Below are 22,217 nucleotides of genomic sequence, written 5' to 3'. Positions count from 1 at the left end.
ATTCCTTGTTTTCGTACGATCGCGAATATGGATGAAAGAAAGACGAGAGAAAATTTAGGAAATATCGTTTAAAACGGTAAAGAAATCATCCCTGATTCCGCTTTCCTGTCTTACACGATCCGCTAATTCGATAAAAGATATACGAGACGGGAGAAAATCAATTTAGGCGGCAATGCAACTTGAAAATTATCTTGCTCGAGAGAGAGAGAGAGAGAGCACAAATGGCTGCCAAAGTGAAACTATATTAAATGAAACGAACGTGTTCCGAAGAGCGTATGTTTACGTTGCATTTTGCGTTTGAAACGAGTCTTTCACAAAAAATTGATTTTACGAATATTTCAATTAATGCAGAAAGTTGGTAATTTTTTAATATATATTTTTTTATATTATATTATTTTAGAGAAGAAATTCAAATCGTTTATAATTATATTTCGTGCAAAATACGTGAAAAACGAGAAGAGGGGGGCAGGGTAATTAAATTACTCGATAAAACATAAGTTAAAAAATGTGTTTTTTAATTTTAACTTTTCTCACTTTGTTCTCCGCAAAAAAAGTCACAAAAGTTAAAAGAAAAAAGTTAAAATTAAAAATAAGAAATATTTAGTACGACGCGTATAGTTAGGAATATTGGCAGAATAAATCGAACTTTATTAAATTTGTACAAAAAAAAAATCGGTCAGAAGGAAAAACATGGAAAAATTTATTTTCGTTTACAATCGATTAATAACTTTATATAAAGTTACGTTTCAAGTTACTCTCGAATACTTTTTCGTGGTGGCTGTAATTGTTACGCACTCTCGACGCGGATAGAAAATCGAATTTTCAAACAATTTTGTTGCATCACGCTCGAACGTGTTGCTATAGAATTTCTATATACACCGTGGCGCGCGCGTTTGTTATCACATTTGTTTCGCATATCAAATCGACGTTACGCTTTCAATTTTATCAGTCCGTTATTATCGAAAATACGCTTCCCTTCTTTTTCTCTCTCTTTCCATTCATATTTCACCACTCATTCTTCTTCGCGATTTCGAATACTTGTAATTTTGTCGATTTCAAAAATGACTATATATCGGTTACGATTTTGAAATGGAATCGTCGTATCGATATTCCTATATTTTATACAAATTTCAATGTATTAGAGTCGCTTCGTTATATTTTGCGAGTAACGCATTCGCATGTAAAAGAAAAATTCCTCTGCAATGTTGTTATCCGAGAGTTAATTGAACACGAAAGCCCATCGTTTCGTTTTTTTTAACCGAACAATTTAACGATGTACCGATACATTCGTTCTATATTCGTTCCATCGATTCTCAACCTTTGTTAGAATTCAAATAACTTGCGATTTTCTTATTATTGACAATATCTCGAAACAAATATAAAAATCGTGGATTGAATCGTTGCTTTATTGCAAAGAATTACACCTTCGTTATGTTTGCTCGTTGCTTTTCGGGAAAAATATCAACTTTAGAGAATTTCTCGAGTTGAATAAAGTATGTGAATAAAAGTATCGATATTCGTATAAGTTTGCTTGTACGAATATCCGTTGGAAAGAAAGGAAGAAAGAGAGGCAAAGTCCTTCTAATTTTTCGTCGAGGAGCGTGTTCACTGCTAAAAAAAGTCTCGCGGACTGGCTCAAGGGCAAAAGGAACTTCTTCGCTACGACCGTTTGTTTTCATTTCAGATGCTTTGTTGACAAACCTGACACCACGCGTAGAATAGAAGAACTATATTGAAAAAGCTGAATATTTAAAATCGTAAAAATTATTTTCATTTTGTGAAGTTTGTTAGGATAATCATCCAAGACTGGAAACTGAAATATTTCCGAAATTATTAATTATACTTATCTTAACAATTTATCTGAATATAAAATTACATATGTAAATTAAACTATCGTTATAAATCATAATTAGCTTATGAAAAATAAAAAAAATTTTATATCATATCGATACATTAGAATATTGTGAATTCTGTGGCTATGCTAATGTATCAAGATTTAAATACTGATTGTCGTTATATTGCTCCTCTCTGTTACAATCTGATTACTATATGTGACCATATTGGAAACAAAAATACGTGTGAAAATAGGCAGTTTCTCCCACATTGACCAATCAAACCCGCATTCCTTCCATGAGATTTCTTTCCAGTAGTAAATAATACGCGGCTATTGCAACGCGCGCATAGAAAGCCGAAACGTTTCGTTTTAAAAGCGTACGCACAGCTTACACGCCAGTATAAATAGGGAACTAAACTGATACGGAAATTGAGATCCGCAAACTATGCAACCACGACTGAGGCATTGATTGCACCGTACTAGCGCGTTCCGCTTCGCTGCTAACGTTTCAATGAATAAAGTTAACCAATAAAGCATCGAATCGTACAACATCGTTCGCAAGATTGAAGGTATTCGGCCCCTCGCGCACGATTCGTTGCGTTTCGTTAAAATTAATGCCACGAATCGCTTTTATACTTGCATCGTTGCAATTGCACACGCCAAAACCTTCTATCTAGAATTTGAAATTTCATTACGGATCCTTTTTCCTTCTTTCTTTTTTTCAACGCCTTCTCCGTTCTACGCTTTAATCTTTTCGTAAAGCGATTAAACAGCATCACCGGAATTCAATAATATTCGATTCGTCTCGGTCGATAAAAGATGATCGGGTTAAAGAGAACTTGGTCGAAACGATCTTTCTTAAAAACTCGCTGTTTATCTTTGCGATTAAGAGTGAGCATGATTGTGTAAACTTATATGTATGATATATACATATATGGAGATATATATATTCCTCCTGGGAAGAAAATCATATGTAAAACGTTCTTTGAAAGGGAGCGTGTGAAGAGAACATGGGGGAAAAACGTAGTGAATCGAAGTACATTCAAACGTGCACGTCCTAGGCGTTTTTTTATAATGGAATTCCTGGCATCTCTGCACCCGGTTATCAGGTTCACTCGCTACTGAAAGTTTAACGAGGTATGTTGGAATCTGTGTAGCGTTTTTGTCGCACTTTTGTAACATGAATTTTTCCTCTGTTCCAATGAAATTTTCAACGTTAAAGACAAACGAATAAAACCGAAAGAAAATTTAATTCGACCACGTGCTTCTAATTTTATCGATCGAGTCCTCGTATTCCGATCGAAATTACACTTTCATTTTTTTTTTTCTTTCTTTAAATAATTACTCACTAACAAACTTCTTTCAATTCAATGGATAGATTCTCGCGAGATATTGCGTATTTCGGTCATGTATAAAATAGCAATGAAATAACAGGATTAATTTCGACTGGTGTAAAAAAAGGAAAAATTTATTCGAGTGCAACTTTGTATCGAGAAAAATTGAGTCGAATGTTCACTTCGTTTAATAGATTTTCTTACAAACTTGTTGCTTCTACTTGCGCTACTACTTGTATTCAAACGTTTTTGTACTTTTTTTTCCTACTCTTCTCTTTCACCTCTATTACATTATTAGCGAGAATTCGCGAAGGGTGTAGAAATTATTTACAAATATAGAAAAGAGAATGAAATAAAAAATCTTACGATGGAAAACGATGGAAAGCGAAGGTAATATTTTACGATTTTATTCCTCCTACAAATTTCCAACGTTTCGAAGGAAATCGAGATACGAAGTGATAAACGAAAGCTAAACGATAAAACGTTTTATCGTAGATACACTCGAATATATATTTTTGAAAGTTAATAAACGGTTAAACGATTTAAGTGGAATTTTCAACATTCCGTTTGCACATCCTTCTTCGCCTCGCGAAAAATGAAATGGTAGTAGCAACTTCCTATCTTGATGATGGTACTCCTATTGTATTTTAATCACGCATTTTATCGCGCGCGATAAATTCTTTCGTTTTTAATACACGGAAATTTCATCGGTTATCGTTCATTCGAGTATACCGATTCAAAATCGATTCAGATGAATGAAAAAAAGAAAAAAATAAATAAAGAAATATGAAAAATTCGAAGATTAAACGAAATAAACAACTTATTGCCAAAAAAAGAATTCTATCGAATAATATCTACACGTATAGAGAAATAATAACCCTTTAAATATTCGTATTCGTAATTCTCGACACATTTTTTGGTCAGGATATTTTTTGGAGAAAAAAAACAGCAACAACGTGTATTTAATCAAATTTCAATTTTCGTTCCCCCTCGTATTCGAATTTTTAACGATTTTTTTTTCGAGGTAAAAAAAACAGAAACGTATCGATCAGATTCGTTTCTAATCGTATCGCGCGGCGTTTTTTCTTTATAAAACTCGAAATAAAGTCCACGCGTAGGGGAAAACAGGAATATAGCGGAGTGTGTGTGGAGGGGGAGTACAGAAAAAGAAGGCAAGTGAATGGAGCGGGAGAACGTTTCAGAGCTTATTCAGAGCAGAAGTGAAATCCTTCGAGTTTCGGGAAAGCGTTGAAGATGTCAAGCACGTAGCTCGGTTCCTGATCATTGCCTCAAGCTTACCGTGGAAGATATATGGGAATACCGAGGTATACGTTTCACGATCCGCTCAAATCTGGGACAGTGGTTACGATTTTCTTTTTTCCTTTCTTGCCCAATCATCGATACAAATTCAATATCTTTGTTAAAAAAGAAATAAGACAAAAGATGTGTAAATTAATTTAGAAAAAATTAGCTTTCGAAAGTTTGAATTAAATTTTTACTTGGGTAAAAAATAAATATAAGAATTCTCATATTTCTTTTAATTTTTCCGCAATTAATTATAAAAAGCATATAATTTTTAAAGGAGCAGACTCTCTTAAAATTTTTTGTTTCAATAATCCCGTTATTTTCCTCCCCCGAGCCTTGATTAAGCAATAGAAGTTTTCACGTTCGAAACTTTTTCACCCGTTTAGCTGCATATTTTAAAATAGGGAGTTCGGTAATTAAGTTGGCAAGGGACTTGGCTCGATTGACTGGCAACTATCTCGGTTAAAGTTACTCGACCGCTAAAACAGTATTTCATTCGTTTTTCCCTAGATGGGTGGGTGAACAAGAATTAACGAGAAAATATTACGTTCGAGGTTCATTATTTTTTACGCGCAATCGAAAATCTGTAAATTTCTTTAAAAATCCTTCCCCTTAAAAATTCATTAGTGTTCTGATTTTTCACAAATTCTATTTAAAAAAAAATTCTTGGAATCTGCATTATTTTTAACAAATCGATATCATCGTTTGTTTATGATCAAGCGTAAAACGATGATCATTGAAATTGCCCATCCTTCGTTAAGTATCTTAACAGAAATTTTCCAGACAAGAGAAATTTATTATTAATTATTAGTTATCAATTATTGAATTACGTGGTATCATTCCGAGCAATGGAAATATCGACGTAACCGAAGCGAAGGGTATAACGGAGATCGTCCGATCAGATAGATCGCAACGATTCGATTGACCGATCAACTGGAGCGGTTACCGAGGCGGGAATCAGGTATCGGAGATGAAGAGTGAGAGAGAGAGAGAGAGAGTAGTGGTGGTGGTGGTGGTGGTGATGGCGGTGGTGGTAGTGGTGGTGGACGCTCGAGGGGGTAACAGGTCGGATGTCCGGCAGTCCGTCACCGACTATCCCCCAGTATCTCCGGCGTGGTCCACCACGTAGTACACTCTCTCTCCACTCTGTGTACCCATATCGCCGCCACCTACATAACAAGTCCTGAATATGCATATATTCGACTAACCCCCGACATTCTTGTGTACACGCGTGCACAACCGTTATCCCCCGATCTCTCTCTTCTCTTCCTTCCACGAGCACATATAATATATATATATATACACACACACATATATATGGCTGGAATATGCCCCCTCGATTCGATCCAGTCCCCTCTTTCTCTCTCTCTTTCTCTCGTGATTCTCCGACTACTTGATTTTCCGCTTTCCTTTGTCATCGTCATCCTTCTCGTTTCCACTCGGTCATCCATACCAACCATTCACGCCAGTTCACTATCTGACAACGCAAGAATTTATCACCGTCATGTCCATTCCCCCCTCTGTATTCGAATTTTCGCACAACACCAAATTTCGAAATTCCAATTATTCGAAAGAGCGATGCTACTTGCTTCTTTTCGAGTCGCGCAGGCAACGAACAAACCTGTTGATTCGTTTCAAAATATCTAGAAAAGATAGATCGAGAAATACGTTGGATAGAGTATCGTGGGACGATTGAAAATGAGCGTTTAGCTGACCGCGTTTCTCGGCTCGCTAGAGTAGCAGTTCGCATAACAGAGGCTGCGTCTTTGTACCGAGGATTCCTTTGATGGGAATAGCTTTGCCATCTTTTTAAGTTTCCTAGTTTCCCTACTATGCTGCCCTCTGCGTCTACCATCGGTAATATCGCTGTTTCTCCCCTCCTACTATTCACGTAGCTACCGTTCTCTTTCCTTCCTTCTTTCTTTCTCTCTTTCCCCCCTCCCCATTTATTCTACCGCGTTCGCCCATTCGCCGCCGTTTGACACGATGATCGCGAACCATTTGAAAGTTAGCGGAGAAAAGGGAGAAGCCCCGTTCCACAGAGAGGGGTCAGACTCGATATAAAAAGGCTGCAACTTTAATGGACCGTCGAGCCATCTCCGATGCGGACTACTGCTATTACTCCTGTTGCCTCTCTCTCCGTTTGCGCCATAGTTCGTTTCTTATGCGTTTTAAATCGCATTAACCGTTCTTTTTTTTCTTTTTTTTTTTTTTTCTATCAATTATTTTCTCCGGAAAAAGTCTATCTATTTTAAATCCAAACAATGTCGAAAAAAAACGTTTCTTTTTTGTATTCTTTTTATAATTTTTGTTGAAGCGTTCAATTAACGAAAACTAGATTTTACGAAATTCGCTGACCAACCGGGGTGTATTAATCCATGGTGTATCAGGCCCTCCCCGGCGCAATTAATTAACTGTCAAAATAGTAGGCGTCGCTTTAATCCACGCTCGATATGGCTAATTACACGTAATGCAACCGAATATGGATCGTTTCGTGAAAATTGCCATTTTATTACCGACATTTACCACTTTCTCGTACTTTATAACAGACAGGTTGATTTATTATATTATAAATTTCCGAGCAACGCGATAGTTAGAGGGGAAATTGAAGTTTGAAGTTTTTTTTTTCCTTTCTCTTGTAAAACTTGGGGAAAAAATGACACCGATTTTCTTTTCTACGGGCAAACAAACGTTATGGTTAATTCGGTTCTCGTAGTCGCCACCTCGATATCAATTTCCATATTATAACCTCGACACGTGTGCTACACGTTGTGTACTTCGTGTCCTACCAGATGCCGATATAACCTGTCAACGATAAGCTACGCGTATGCGATATCCGACATTTTTGCCGCCGTTCTAAATTCCGCTAATTTTCTTTCGCAACGAAATTCGTGTAATAAATAAACAAATGGATAAATTTTATCTCAAATATTTAGATATTCAACTACTATAACTATCGAATACACATTGAGAATCTCGATCGCTATGCAATTCCTCTTGCTTTTTAATGAGAAGGATATCGATGATTTATTTGTTCAGATGAATAATAATTATAAATTCCATGTAAATATAATTCTGCTGTCGTTTCGATCTCATCAATGATTAATCGTATTCATAAAATGATATTTTGGCCTACGTTGATATATATATATAATTATAAGCGTTATAAGTAAATATAACTCTGTTATCGTTTCACTGTGATTCGTAAACGAATATAGACGAATATTTTGATCCAACATCACGACGTAATGAATAATAATTACAAATAAATAATTTTGCTATCATTACGCCCATCGATGATCAATACGCAAACGTTGATAAAAGTGTGATCGACGATATTTGGATACTTCGATCTACGTTGAGAAGTTAGCCTAATTGATCTTACGTTTAGTTGCGATTCGAGTCGAGAAATCCAAGTTATAGAAATTAACGTTGAATCTACGTAATTACGTTTTGTCTAATACTCGGACATTAATAATAATAATTATCGAATCGTTTTTGCAAACTTATCGATTATCGATCATCGCACAGGAATCGACTCGTTCCAATTAATTTGCACGATCGGTCGCAACGCTTTCGGCTACGTAAAGCGTCTGTCTACGATACATCATAATACGTCAAGCATGTTTGGGGATACGTTGATTCAGTGACTATGAAAACAGCTACGCGCGATTGACCCGTGTAATACGATTAATTCGTATGACGATTTGGGATCGTATGAAAATTCAAACGCATGTCGTCAACGAGATTTAATCGACCAAATCCGGAATATTGGAATCGGATTCGAGTTCTAAACTGTATTTTGCCGTTAATCGCTATAGAAATCCTATCGCGCGTGTGTATATTTCCTCCACATTTTTTCAAAAAAAAAAAAAAAAGAAATTCGCGCCGTTATTATAATTTTATAATTTTATATTTCTCGTCTTCACTTTTGCACACATCTCGTATCCCGTTAGAGAACTGTCGAGTTTATATTTATGTAAAGATACGACTCACATCTTTATATGTTTACGCGTGAATTGCTTTCCTTTCCCCCTTTTTGAACCGTCGTAGCGAACTCGGTATAGTAGAACAAAAGCATCGACACGATTCACATTTATAAAACATAACTTATTTCTATTTCCTTTATTTTAAATATATTCTCTGCCATACATTTCTTATTTTAATTGAATCATTTTACAACCTATCCCCTAATAAGAACAATTTGCCGATTACGTAGAGAGAGAGAGAGAGAGAGAAGAGGTGCGTGCGTGTGTGTGTGTGTGTGTGTGTGTGTGTGTGTGTGTGTGTGTGTGTGTGTGTGTGTGTGTGTGTGCGTGCGTGCGTGCGTGCGTGCGTGCGTGCGTGCGTGCGTGTGTGTGTGTGTGTGTGTGTGTGTGTGTGTGTGTGTGTGTGTGAGTGAGAGAGAGAGAGAGAGAGAGAGAGAGAGAGAGACGGAACGAGAATTAGGTACGCATAGTTTTCTCGAACGAGGAAATTATCGAGGAAAATTCGAGAAAGTCGCGAGCGAAGAAAACGTATATATACGTGCACGCGCTTCAAATACGATGAACTTAATGGACGAATAGCGAAACAGTGTTTCATGGGTTTACCGTGAAAGCATTTTCGAAAGCCCCATTACGAGAGCCCTATCCTCTGAAAAGCGCCATTAATGGCCCATGCTATATCTTCTCGTTTCATTTAGACCCTTTACCTTTGTCCTTCTTCGACTTCGTTGTCATCGTTTACATTCCAAAATTGCGAATAACGAATCTTTCTTCGAGAGAGAGAGAGAGAGTTTTGGGCTGCGTTAAAAAATTCGCCCCATATATATTTTCGCAACTCGATTTTTATCGAATCGATACGAGTTATCCCGTAGATTTCCGCCAAACTTTCGGAAACTGGAAAAGTAACTGGATAGAATTGGAATTATAGGAAATTATTTCCTCGAGCGAGGAATATAGTTTCGGAAGAAAACAGTTCCGTAGGTTCGCAGTATGACCGTTCCATTGATCGCAGTTTCTCGAAAAGTGCCATTAGTGGGTTAGAAAGTAGCGCGGCCGCTGTCTCGAAAGAGGTTGCGCCAAGGCCATTGCGATTCTGAAAACTTGGACGATTGCAATAACAATTGGGGAAAGCTACGGTATTACCTCCCCCTCCAAAGTAGCGGCAACGGCTTTGCGCGAAGCGGAAAATCTTCGAGCGAGATCGACAAAGTAAATTCGCGCTTCGTATCGATGAAGGAGCAGCAGTTCCATTTGTTATTTCTTATTTCTTTCGAAATTCTCGTAACGAATAAGTAATTTGTGATTTATCCGTTTTATTGGTTAGATAGGATCCAAGGAAAGTTGATGGTGGAAAAATTTTCAGGAAATTTAGAAAGGAAAGGGGGAGGAATGTAATATCTCTGTGAAGGAATGCAATATCGTCCATTTCTTGGGTGCAACCGATACACCGTTTCGCGGTCTATGCGTGATACGCGCGAGCGAAACCTATGAATACAATGTTGCCAAATGTTTCGTAATGACGTGCCCATCTGTGAAACTGCTTTTGAATGAATAACGATATGTAACGAGGCATTGCGAAACGGGCATTCATTCTCTTTATCCACTTTTATCTCAATCGTATAAAATAGGAATATTATCGAATGCGGTAATTATGTAATAAGTATGTGAAATTTTAACAAAATTAGAATATTTTTTTACCGCTAAATCGAAACGATCCCTTTTAAGGATTTTACGATTCATTTCTCGAATGAATTTAATATCGAATTTAAGAAAAAATTAAAAAATGAAATTTTATGATAAATTTACTTGAAATATTTGACCCTTTGCTTGATAATTACTTATTATTAATTTGATTATTTATAATCCTTTCAATTATTATTTTAAAAACATTTTGATTAATGCAATCACGAATCTTATTTACTTTTAAATTATTATTAATTATATAATTAAATATATAATTAAATTACATATGTAATGAATTTAAAATTATTTCAAAATTAAATTATCAATCAAATATTATTTTCATTATAATCAAATATTATTGTTAACATTATGATTCAAAATTTTTATTTATTTAATTTATAAAAATTCTTTACAATTTTTAAAACATTTAGTTCTTTCAAATTCTCCAATTTTTTTAAAATAAATTTCACAGTAATTATTGAATTAATTAGATCATTCTCTTCGAATGAACGAGCAAAGTTTTGAATAATTTGGCAACTGTTGACAGTCGTTTGACTTTATTTCCGAGCGAATGTCATATAACTAGCCCGTATCTATCTGATCCGAGTTGTTATACTTTGAACTTGTTGTTGCCTCGAACTCTCGTGTTCCCAATCTCGAACTTCGCTTTCGCCAAGAGTCCCATTCTCCTTTTATCTGTGTGGAAGATGCGCGAAATTCTTATAAAGAGTTTCTTCGTTCTTTGTTCTAATTAATGAAATATCATCATTTTTATTCCCTAATAACTCGTTTCTTTTCGATAAAAAAATATTCGAAGAAACAGAATATTTTTTATTTTTTTGTATAATTTAAATTCGTAAAGACTAAATTTAGAAAAATGCATAGTAATTAACGATTAACATCAACTTGTTCGAAATCCAGATCGTAAGTTAAATTTGATACCTTCTGTTTACTATTGGAAAGAAGTCTCGCAGGACACGACTCAAGGGCAAGAGAGGTACTTCGCTAGCACCGTCTATCCCCACTTCAAGATGTTTTGTTGACAATTGATACCTGATACTTTACATAGTAGTAGAAAAATTATAATTTGATTATTTAAAATCGTAAAAATTATTTTCATTTATGAAGTTATATTAGGATAATCAGACTTTAGAAGGAATTGAAATATTTTCGAAACTATTATTTCAATATAATATTAATATATCTATAATATATCTAGCTTATTTGTGTAATTATTATCTTAATTATTCGAAATAAATTACTTTTATAAATTATCATTACAAATCGTAATTAGCCTACGCATTATGAGAAATAAAAAAATTTTTATATCATATCGATACGTTAGAATTCTCTGGATTTTATGGCTACGCTAATGCATGAAGGTTTAGATAGTGTCTTTTTGGATCAGTATATGTAATAAATACCATGGTAGAAACAATACGTGTGAAAATAGGCGTTTCCTTCCTTACAAATTGACCAATCAGATCCGCGTTCCTTCCTTCTTTCCACCAATGAACAGTACCTTCGACTCAAATTTACCCATAATCGGATAACAAAATGTGAACGTTATTATTCCAGTGCAAATATTACGCTACTATTTCGATATGATACTACAAAAAGATTGGATCATTTTTCGTCCTCTGGAATCGATTCCTTGAAAGATCGTCGAATACGATTATCTTTTAGCTCGATTTTTGTCTAAAAAGCGGAGCTTCTATGATGGTTAGATGAAGCACGAGTTTTTTAAATATGGCTTTCAAGAGCATCTATTATCCATTGCTCTTTCGAGTCATTAACGTTTCGAATGATTTGGATAGTTGGTCGACTAATCTCTTTCCTAGGATTTCAAACATAAATCCGGCTTAGTTTCGTAAACAACCATTTTCACATTCGTATATTCCGAACGTTCGTTACATTTCTTTTTTTTTTTTTTGCAAGAATCACTATTTAATTCATTTGTACGGATTTTAGTTCTTTTTAATCGCGAAATATAAAAATATTCGAAGAAACGTATATCTTAGACGAGTTCCGTCGAGCGAGCAGATTCTTCTTCAATCGAGTGGTATGAAAATTCGATTCATTGATGAAACATGCAAATTCGTTACGTGTTATCGCATATGCATACACGGGAGAAAATTTTCAAGAGCTTAACCAAACAATGGATCGCGTTACAGATTATGGATTCAGGATTTCATTCGTTCCTTGTACCAACCATCTTCATCGATCTACGCTATTTTTATTTACCACCTGCAATTAGTGCAATTAATATCCCGTCCAACGTTCCATTCCTTGTTATCCTTACCGTAAGTGTTAAAAATATTCACAAATATTCCCAATAATTTTTCACGATCGCCGGAATAGATTTAGATCGGATTCGAATTCGATAATGAAGCGATAAGACATCGTGCGGTGATGCGGTGGTTTGCTTTTCACTCTCACAACTGGCGCGACGATCTCTCGAGCGCTAGGAACTATACAGTCACCGTGTTGAGAGCGTAATTATGGATAGTGGTGGAGGGGGAACGTCGAGGATTGGACCGTAACTTATGCGTCCTATCGGACCAATTCCACGCACGTGTTCTTAAAACGTTGCATCTATTACGAGATTGTTCAATTTTAACTGTTTGTTTTTGTGTTTTGATGTTATTATTATTATTGTTATTATTATTATTCGCAATAGCGTTAAAAAAACAGGAATTGATCCTTTCTATTTTCTGATCGAATACTTTTTTTCCCCTTTCTTTTCCTCGATACATTCTTGATACGTATCGAAAACAGATCGATCCGAACGAAGAGGTTAAGAATTATTTTTCGAATAGAGCGGAGTCGTGTAAAAATCTACAAGTTTTAACGTACGTGCGATAAATGAAAAACGATGAAAAGGGGTTTTGGGATTCGTTCCTACCATTATGCATATTCATTTATGACATATTGCACGTGAAACGTTTTACACGCACGCTAGTCCATTTAATACCTCGCAAAGTTTCCGCTCGTTTATCTTTTTAGCCGACCACTTAATTTCCATCGAGTTCGTTAAATTCATTTCCACCCAAAATCCTTGATGTTCTTGGTCACTCTTCGAGGTACGAGCACGGTTACGCGTGCGCTGATATATTCACCCTCGCTCTCTTTCCACTGAACTTCGTTTGAATATATTCTAGATTCATTCTGGCACGAGTGGATGGTCTAGAGATTTATAGGGGAAGGTTGCACCATTGACAAAATCCGCTGGTAATACCCGTGCCGCTCCATAGATACCGGTTACATAAAAATCCCTGGGCGTAGAGAATTTTTCTGGATTTAGATTAATGACGCCCGATATTTCGATATATCCTAATAGCGTTTCCTTACGCGACTACAATTTCTGCATCCACGTTTCATACCTGAAATTATTTCGAATCTTTTCTCTTTTTTTTTCGATCTCGAGTTGAATAACTGGTCACGCTGGGAAACGAGAAAATTGAATTTTTATTAAAAATAAAATTTGCGAAAGGGATGATGTATCGTTTTTAATTATTGATATTTCGATTAATATATTATAAGAATATCAAGTACAATTAGTTGCGCTCGTTCCAATCTTAGATGTATCGTACGTAAAGTGAATAAATCCAAATAGTTTAATTTACGATTTTTCATTATTTTAGTTTATTCGAAAGTTTTTTTTAATGGTAAAATATTCGTCGTTAATATTTTCAGAATATTGTAATGCGTAAATGAAAGCTACTGTTTGCAACAGATATAGTAAAGGAGGACAGAAAATATTATATCGATTAAAAAAATTACGTACAACAATCGAGTTTACGCTCGTGAAATTAATTATTACTTTCAATGATTGGCTCTGATAAACTTATTTGGTTTGACAATTAATTACCTAATGGATCACAGTAGCGTAGAAATATTAGTTCAAAATCAATAATTTCCACCGTATTTGACCAATATTTGATCAGGCAACATGACATGATTAACTAGAATTATAACTCCCGATGAGAGGTTCGATTACTCCTATTCAATACTATTCGTGTTAAATGAACAGAAAGTTATCGCATATAGATAACGAATTAAATAATTGTAGTGAAAATTTATATTTTTAAAAAGGCAAATTTGCACATTGTAAAATTAAAAAAAAAAGGAAAAAAAAACAATAGATTTTTGCAATCGTTCGATCTCGAGTGAAACTTTCGATATTATACATTTTCCATGTAAAAAGAAACTGAAAATTGTGTCATCGAAACTCACTCGGAAAATAGACGAAACCATACCGTTGAAATCCTTTTTTTGTTTTATCCCGATATCTCGATCGGTTGTATAATATAAACGTTCGAAGTATCCGTAATGGACGATCTAGTAACCTACATATTTCCCCTAGAAATGCGTACGTTCAAGTACACTGAAAGAAATTACTACATGCGTTCGCATTGACGAGCCTCCCTTGCCTGAATCTCGTGGCAAGTCGGTGAGACGCGAGCGAGCGTTCCGAGTCAACGGCATAAAGATAGTAAACGATTAAAAATTACTCTCTTCTTTACACGACGATATCTCCGGAACCGGAAATCATATCGGGATAAATCAAAAAGCGTTTTAATAAGTAAGATTCCGCGCTTCCAACGATCTTTCATTTATCTACAGGAAATCGTTATTTTCCGAGTTATAGAGATTCAAACTTTTTTTAATTTTAATACGGTTTAATCCAAGTTTTAAAGGCGAATTGCGCGATAGATGGAAATGTTTATTCCTACGAAAAATATATAACGCTTTATAACGATCTTTTCAATGGTATCTCGAAAATCGTTCGCGGAGAAGGATTTACTCCTCGTGTTCATATTCTCGTCGATTTTTAATTTTCTGTAATTTCCTAAAAAAATTTATTTTGGCTCGAAGAATTAACCTTTAAATTTGTATCGATGTGCCGTAATTTAGAATGAAGTCAGAGTTAATTATCGAGTTTATAATATATAATGCCAGCATGCTTAATGATTTTGCTCTTGTAGATGACGATCTTCGCGGCTGTTTCGCTTACGTTTAATATTCTGCATTCGACTCTTCGCGTTGTTCAGCTTTAAATTATTTATATTTGATACAATAAAATAAACAAAGTTAAATACACGCGTTTATTTTACATCGTATACAACGTGTATAATTTATTAAAATATTGTATGTTGAAATTTCAGGAAGTGGAAGAACAGCTCTTTGATGTACGAATCCCTAAAGTAAGTGAGCCATTATTATAACTTAAAAATTAATTAAAAATTTCTAACATTTTAATATTCTTAACCAGAATATCTTTCCTTAAGATTTTCCAAGAAGAATTCCAATGCACTTTTGCACCTTCAATTTTATTTTATGATCATGTTTTTTTCATTGAATATATCCAAAGATTAATCGTTAAATTAAAACGGGCGTTAAGTCCCAGAGGCCAGTGATAAAATAAAAGGGTGATATATGGATGGTAATTTCGGTATGCATCAAGTTAATTTGTGAAAATAATCGATTAAAATGCAATGTCCAGAGGCATGAATACAAAACCATGTGGCGTGTTGCGGTCAGGTCGTATTCTATTCCATGCATTTGATTTCGAGTGCATGTGGTCTACGGTACAACTCAGAATATTTATAATATGTATGTGTAATGAAATGTCTCATCTAGTTTACATATATGCGAATTTACTAACTTACAAGTTGCGAATGCTCGTTCTAATTCACGGCAAGCATACACTAAATGATAAACTAAATGATATAAATAGAGAACGCGGAAAATTGCAAAAATTGCGACGAGATACAACTTTATCCATTAGCCGTGTTATCGATCTAAAATATAAATAATTCTAACGAATTTCATTATTGTATTTCATTATAGGAAATTTCACAACATTTTGACGACGATGAATAAAATAAACTTTATTTGTGATTTATACAATGTACGATCAAAAAATCAAAATTACTTTTAAAGTCTTTTTTTTAGAGAGAGAGAGAGAGAGAGAACGTTTGGATAAAGTGGTCACTATTGTTTTCGTGACATCTATAAAAACGTTTCGAAAAAATCGTTCTTTTCGAAAACACGAATTTTTACCATCTTTATTAAAACTCTGGACAAGCGCGCGAAGCTCAAAAGCGACGAAAAAAATTGTTGGCCCATCGATAAATTCCTAACCTAAATCAATTTTCGTCGCGTATAATGGTAACCGGAAAAAAAATTTTCGTCATCGATAACTGTTATAACCTGATTTCAACCAGCTATGTGTATGATGGTTACCAAAAAAAAAAAAAAAAAAAAACGAAAATAATTTTCATCATCGATTACCAGTTAGTCTTAACCTGGAACAATTTCAATCATGTATAACGTTGATCGAAAAAAAAAATAAAAAAAAAAAGATGAAAAAAATGTTTCTCGTCGTATTAATATAAATTTTCATCACCGATATTGATTATTTATAAACAAAACGATTCGTACGAAATATTTGATAATATTAAATATTTATGACCATATTCGAACGTTACCGAATGGGTAAAATGTATTATTTTATTGATTTCTATAAACTCGATTCCAACTGGAAAGCCATTGGATCCGAAGGATCTTCGGGAGGCAACCCAAAATTCCTGAAAGCGTTCCACGTCTTTCTCATACGGAAATTCCTTTGGGATTACCAAATATCTCGAGAAACAAAGTGTATTATTTTGTTCCGTGGAACGTTCGAAATATTTGCGATAAACATTGTTGCCAAATTATTGAGAATCGATAATTCGAAAGGTTATTATATAATTAAAAATTCACAAATTACAATTACATCTTATAATAGCAACGGTTAATGCTATTTATTTTAAGATAACAATCACGCATGCGCGAGTAAGGAGAAAGTGGTTTCACATCGCGAATAATTAAAACGTAAATAGCTCGGCGGGTAAATGCATCGATCGTTCGTTAAAACGCGTAGTATGGGAGATATTGGCGCACAATGGTTAGTTGTTTAATATCACGATATAAAGTTGATCGTAGCTTTGGGCGTTCGTCCAACTGCAAAACTATCGTGGATGCCTAAAGGCGTTCGAGGATTCGATGAGGATATACGTCGAATATCCCTCCGGACAATGGTCTTCCAGGAAGGCATTGATCGACTCTTCTATTCGCATAGTTGGCGAATAATCGCCGCGCTTGGCGCGACGCGATAATTATTTCGAATCTAAAAGTTCCTCGCGCCCTGTAAATTCTCCGAAAATCGAGTCGATGCTTTACGAAAAAGAAGGAAACTTTTTCCTCCTTTCTCCCATCCTTTCACTTAATGTGGTTCCAAAACGGGGAATCTTGTTGATGGAAAGCTACGAACGTACTTACTTTTTATAAGCAAGCATTTTTGTTTCGTCTCGTGAAATTTTTTCCGTTTTAAACCGTTTAAATTTTAAATTATTATATTTCGTTGTTCGCAGTTCATTGTTTTATACACAGGAAAATAGAACGAACGGTATTATTATAATCGAATGTTGAAAAGTTCAAAAAGTATCAAAATTATTCGGGTGAAACGATAATAATTCATTGATGGATAAAGTAGAACAATATGGATTGTTGCTATATGATGATGATCGTAGCATTCTTTAAGCCGATAACAATACACGCGGCGTAGTCATGAGATGTCAATTGCGCAAATTTAGCTTATTGTTAGTTTATTTGCATGTATTACTTTGCAATTGAAAATTTATTCGACGTTACGATGAACGTTGCCAACTGCATTTGCGTTTTATGTTTTGGCGAGAAAAAATTTCAATATTAAAAAAAAAAATAAAAAATGAAAAACGATAAACTCTCACTCTATTTTATTTACATCCAAATAAAATCTTTGCTTTTTAATGAATAAAAAATGATTCAAATCCTATATATATAATATAATATAATATAAAACTTTTATGATTTATACATACGATAATGAATACTTTTTCATTCATGATTTATCAAACACACAAAGTAATTCAGTTTTCTCGGACATTCCGTAAAAATATAAAAATGCAAATACGATAAATTTGATATAGTTGTAATTTCTATACCTGGACGTATATACTTCAAATCAAATATTCCATTGTTCCGTATTATTTCATAAAAGTACACCATATTACGTTAAATAGCGCCATATTGTTGAAACATCGTCGTAAAATGTTTGAAGGTACATAACGATAGATATATATGCCGATTATAAAACGTTTCACACAAAGCACTTGACCCGTCTAAAAACCACCGAGTGTCGTATGCAATTTGAATGAAAATGCGGTAAATGGTGATGGTTGTTTATCAGTGGCTAATGACGCATCGTTTAGTTTAGACCGATGAAAACTGGCCTTTACTCATTTTCGGCATGCCACCACCTGCCTGTATGTATGTACTCACGCTTGCCTATACACCTCGTTTCTATTTGTCCTCGCTAGACACGAATTTTCGGTGTCGTTACACTCTTGCGGTCGATCGAAACGCTTTCGAATTACCATTTGTGTACAATTTCCACGATTCGAACACACCATTAGTTAATTTCGTTAATACGAAACTATATCGCTACTTTTCCAACACGTGTCTCGCAAATGGGTGCTAAATATTAACGGATCGCGTAAAATCGATGATCGGAAGTTGTGTGCATTTGACGACACTCGGATTGGCGGCATCGTTTCCGCTCGAGAACTATCGAAGATCGATCGTATCGACAGATTCCTACTATCCTAAACCTCGTTCCTCCTTATATCGCGTTTCGAAGATGGCGCGCATCACTCGTTCTCGTGAGTTGAACAGAAGAGATGCCGGAATCAGTTTCTGCCGCTAGATTGTCTTCTTTCGTTTCCATTCGACTTGGATGAATGTTACCAAGCTTCAGGAATCTCGACTATGTCGCCTATCCCGTATTCCAGCGGCTCGATCTCGATTGTAAATTCGTAAACGCAATACGACTTAACCTATAACGATCGTTTCACGTTCATTTTTTCTCCTTATCTTTAAAATTCGACGAATTGAAATGATTAAAAGTAATTCGGTTGTGTTTCGTATATGTGTTTCGATCATTATGTGTGTGACATCGAATAATGCTATATGTGTACATATATAAGTAAATAAATACTTTCGATACGAAATTGCAAATTTATGATATTAGGATTGATATAGACGAATTTTGTCGCATGGTAACGCCCATTTACATTGGCTATTATCGATAGCCATTACTCGTTCGTCTAAATATCACAAAACTCGCGGATATTATGCAAAAGATTGGCCGAAAATTATCAATTTTCGCTCGTGCGAGCCCGCACCATTTCTACCTAGCTTTCTCTGTGCTTTTAAGTATAATTCGATGTATGCACTGGTAAAACGCGCGTGAAACGTATATACGATAAAACGAGCATCGCGTTTGAAACGAATGTGGACAGTAGTAAAACAAATTTGATCAGTGTAATTTATTAAAAAATATTAAATTTAATCATTTATTTAAAAAATTTAAAAGTGCAATATTAAACGATAAAACGTTTTAATTTTACATTATTTTATTTCACGTAAAATCTTTCACACGATATAGAAACAATTCTTAAAATATATTATAACAAAAAATTATTGAAAATAGAATTCGCTGTTTCAATATTTTTTTGCATCACATATACCTAAGTATACGTATCACGACATACATTAAAAACTATATGTGTGAAGCATAAACGGTACATTTTCTGTTTTAACGATAAAAAAAAGAAAAAAGTAAACGCTTGCAGAATGTTCGTGAAACCTTAAAAATATAGGCCAGACAGTGAGATACCAGGCCAGATGCCATCCTGTTTTTATATCAACATTTTCGATGACAAAACGTTATTTCTCTTAGCTTTTTATTTTTTAACTTGTTCTATATCTTCAAATACTTAAATGCATCACAATATACATTCACATCAACAACGTTCGTTACGTGATACCTATATTTTCACGCGTATATTTCGATACGTGTCAATTTTTCTTCTTTCATTTATATCTTTTCTTTTTTTTTTTCACCATTCCCTCTAGAGAAAGAACGAAAAAGAATCAAGAAACATGGGAAACTATGGAAAAGGAGATGGAGGTGTAGCTAAGCAAGGCAGGCAACCAGGGAAATGCTGATCCGCATTCCCGAAACGCCCGGTATTCCAGCGGTATTGCACGAAATTGCTACACTCTGTCCGCGTCATTCCGCGGCTGGCTATTGTAGGAGCACGGTTATTCTCCAGTTTCCATCTGCATACCTTTAACTCGCTTCTTCCTCCGATCTTTTCCTTCTTAGCTGGCTCGCGATTCATTTTCGTTACGTTCTTAAATATATTTCTTTAAGCATTTCGGTTAATTATATAATCTTTTTCCATCGTCTCACGATGGATATAAGAATAGTGTAAATAAAATCGCACTCAATGAATTGTTCGACCTTTTCTCTGCTTACGATATTAATTCGAAATTAGAAGAATATTATTAAAATACAATGTATAATAGAAAGATTGGTTTCTATCTATATATATTCAATAAAATTAAAATTATTTGTACGAAAGGACTTTAATTTTTAAATTATTTATAAATAATTAATAAATATAGAATAGATTATTTTAGCATAAAAGTGCATTAAATTTAGGATTTAATAATATTAATATATAGATTAATAAATAATAATTTGAATTTTAATTAATTTATTAATTTTAATAGTATTAATTAGAGTTGTTTTTAACTTTGTTGGAACGAAAAATTTTAGGTTATATTCAGGATCGAAAAGGTCCAAATAAAATTTTTATACTTGGTTTTCAACCTTTTAGAGATTAAAATTATTATCTAAAGAATGATTTTTTTTTAACTATTCTAATCTTTATATGAAACGTCATGCTACGCGAGAGTTGTTTAAGTTAATGTTATATTTTCTTCATCGTTAAAAGAAGATGGACTGTTCTTGAAAGAAAAATTTTGAATCGACATCGAACAATAAGTTTTTGTTCTCTAAAACGTCTCGCTTTACACGCTCGAATCTGGAACGTAAATTTTAAACGATTGACCGATTTTACCATCTCGATACGTTATAGCGTTTCGTCTCTTTCACGAAATGGTCCCTCGAATTTTGATACGTATTGTACGTTTCTCTTTGGACGTTAGTCTCCCCATTGAGACCTATACCATCACTTGGTTAATCTTGTAGTTGTCAACATGGAGTTTGGGAATGCATCGATCGAATTTCAAATAAATATCAAAGATAGATTCGTAATATTATTCGCATGTAATTCGAGATGTTATATATTTAGTTCTCTGAAACGTAAAGAAGAAAACTGTGTTACAAGTTATTATAATATCGATTTTACGTGACTGAAATAATACCGCATGGCGCAACATTCAAAGATTTTTTATAAGAAAATCTGTTTGATTGATTAGAAATATTGTAACATTATTGATTCTACGTCAATTTATTCTCGTGTCAATTGAATTTTACAGTTTTCTCGTATGTACCAATTTAATATCTACCTGAAAAATTATGGAAAAAATTCTAGAGACTCGTTTCAAAATCATATTGCTAACAATTATATCGCAATAATTGAGCACGAGTTAATTATCGCATGTAATTTATTTACACGATCAATTAAATGTAAAGATTGATACACAGCTCGCCTTTCCGTATTCAAATCCAATACACATTTTGGTTTAGTATAACGTATATCACGCGAAAGCTTCGCTACCTTTGCAGCGCAAGTCTCCATCCAATACTAGCGAAATGATGGGATCAGGGAAATCCCGGACCGGAATAACGGAAATTTGATTTCTCTAGTCAGCAATATCAAATATGACTGTTTATTAGATTAACATATGTGCACGGGTAGCAGTTGTTAATCTTAAAATTTATTGCGTTTCCAAGAAACGGTGAACGACGATGCAAAAGAAAATTCAGGAATTTACCTGCCATTTTTATGTTTATTGCAAAATTGCAATACGGAAAATTAAGTAATAAAATATTAAAATATTAACGAAATTAGTTAGAATTTATATATTGTATATTCACCGTTGCTTTGAATAATTATATTAAATGGGTACAGTTTGAGGATAAATTTTCGCGAGAATTGTCGCGATACCTCAAAT

General features: G+C 34.4%; 1 protein-coding gene and 1 long non-coding RNA gene across 10 annotated transcripts in view; one reads left to right on the top strand and one right to left on the bottom strand.

The window, feature by feature from the left end:
- The window catches only part of LOC107999967 (lachesin), a 74,588-nt gene that overhangs the window by 21,025 nt on the left and 31,346 nt on the right, over positions 1-22,217 (top strand). For 5 of the 8 annotated variants that reach the window (XM_062078979.1, XM_062078977.1, XM_062078980.1 and 2 more), the window contains exon 2: positions 15,311-15,349. The exons of 2 other annotated variants lie outside the window; for them this stretch is intronic. The gene's annotated coding sequence lies outside the window, so the exon portion shown is untranslated. Of the gene's footprint in view, positions 1-2,882; positions 2,972-15,310; positions 15,350-22,217 lie in introns of those variants that run through there. One more of the 8 variants, XM_062078983.1, reaches the window with a different exon arrangement.
- LOC108000045 (uncharacterized) lies at positions 10,510-12,610 on the bottom strand. 2 transcript variants are annotated; one of them, XR_009831026.1, is made up of 4 exons: positions 12,445-12,610; positions 11,567-12,389; positions 11,085-11,201; positions 10,510-10,838 (listed from the first exon to the last, which is right to left on the bottom strand). It is a non-coding gene; the product is annotated as an uncharacterized LOC108000045 (long non-coding RNA). The 2 variants fall into 2 exon arrangements; XR_001766448.3 differs by having other exon boundaries at positions 10,510-12,389.

Source organism: Apis cerana, linkage group LG8, assembly GCF_029169275.1.
Source record: "Apis cerana isolate GH-2021 linkage group LG8, AcerK_1.0, whole genome shotgun sequence".
Lineage (NCBI taxonomy): Eukaryota > Metazoa > Arthropoda > Insecta > Hymenoptera > Apidae > Apis > Apis cerana.
The sequence above is the reverse complement of the archived record's forward strand: the minus strand, read 5'-3'. Positions and strand labels throughout refer to the sequence as shown.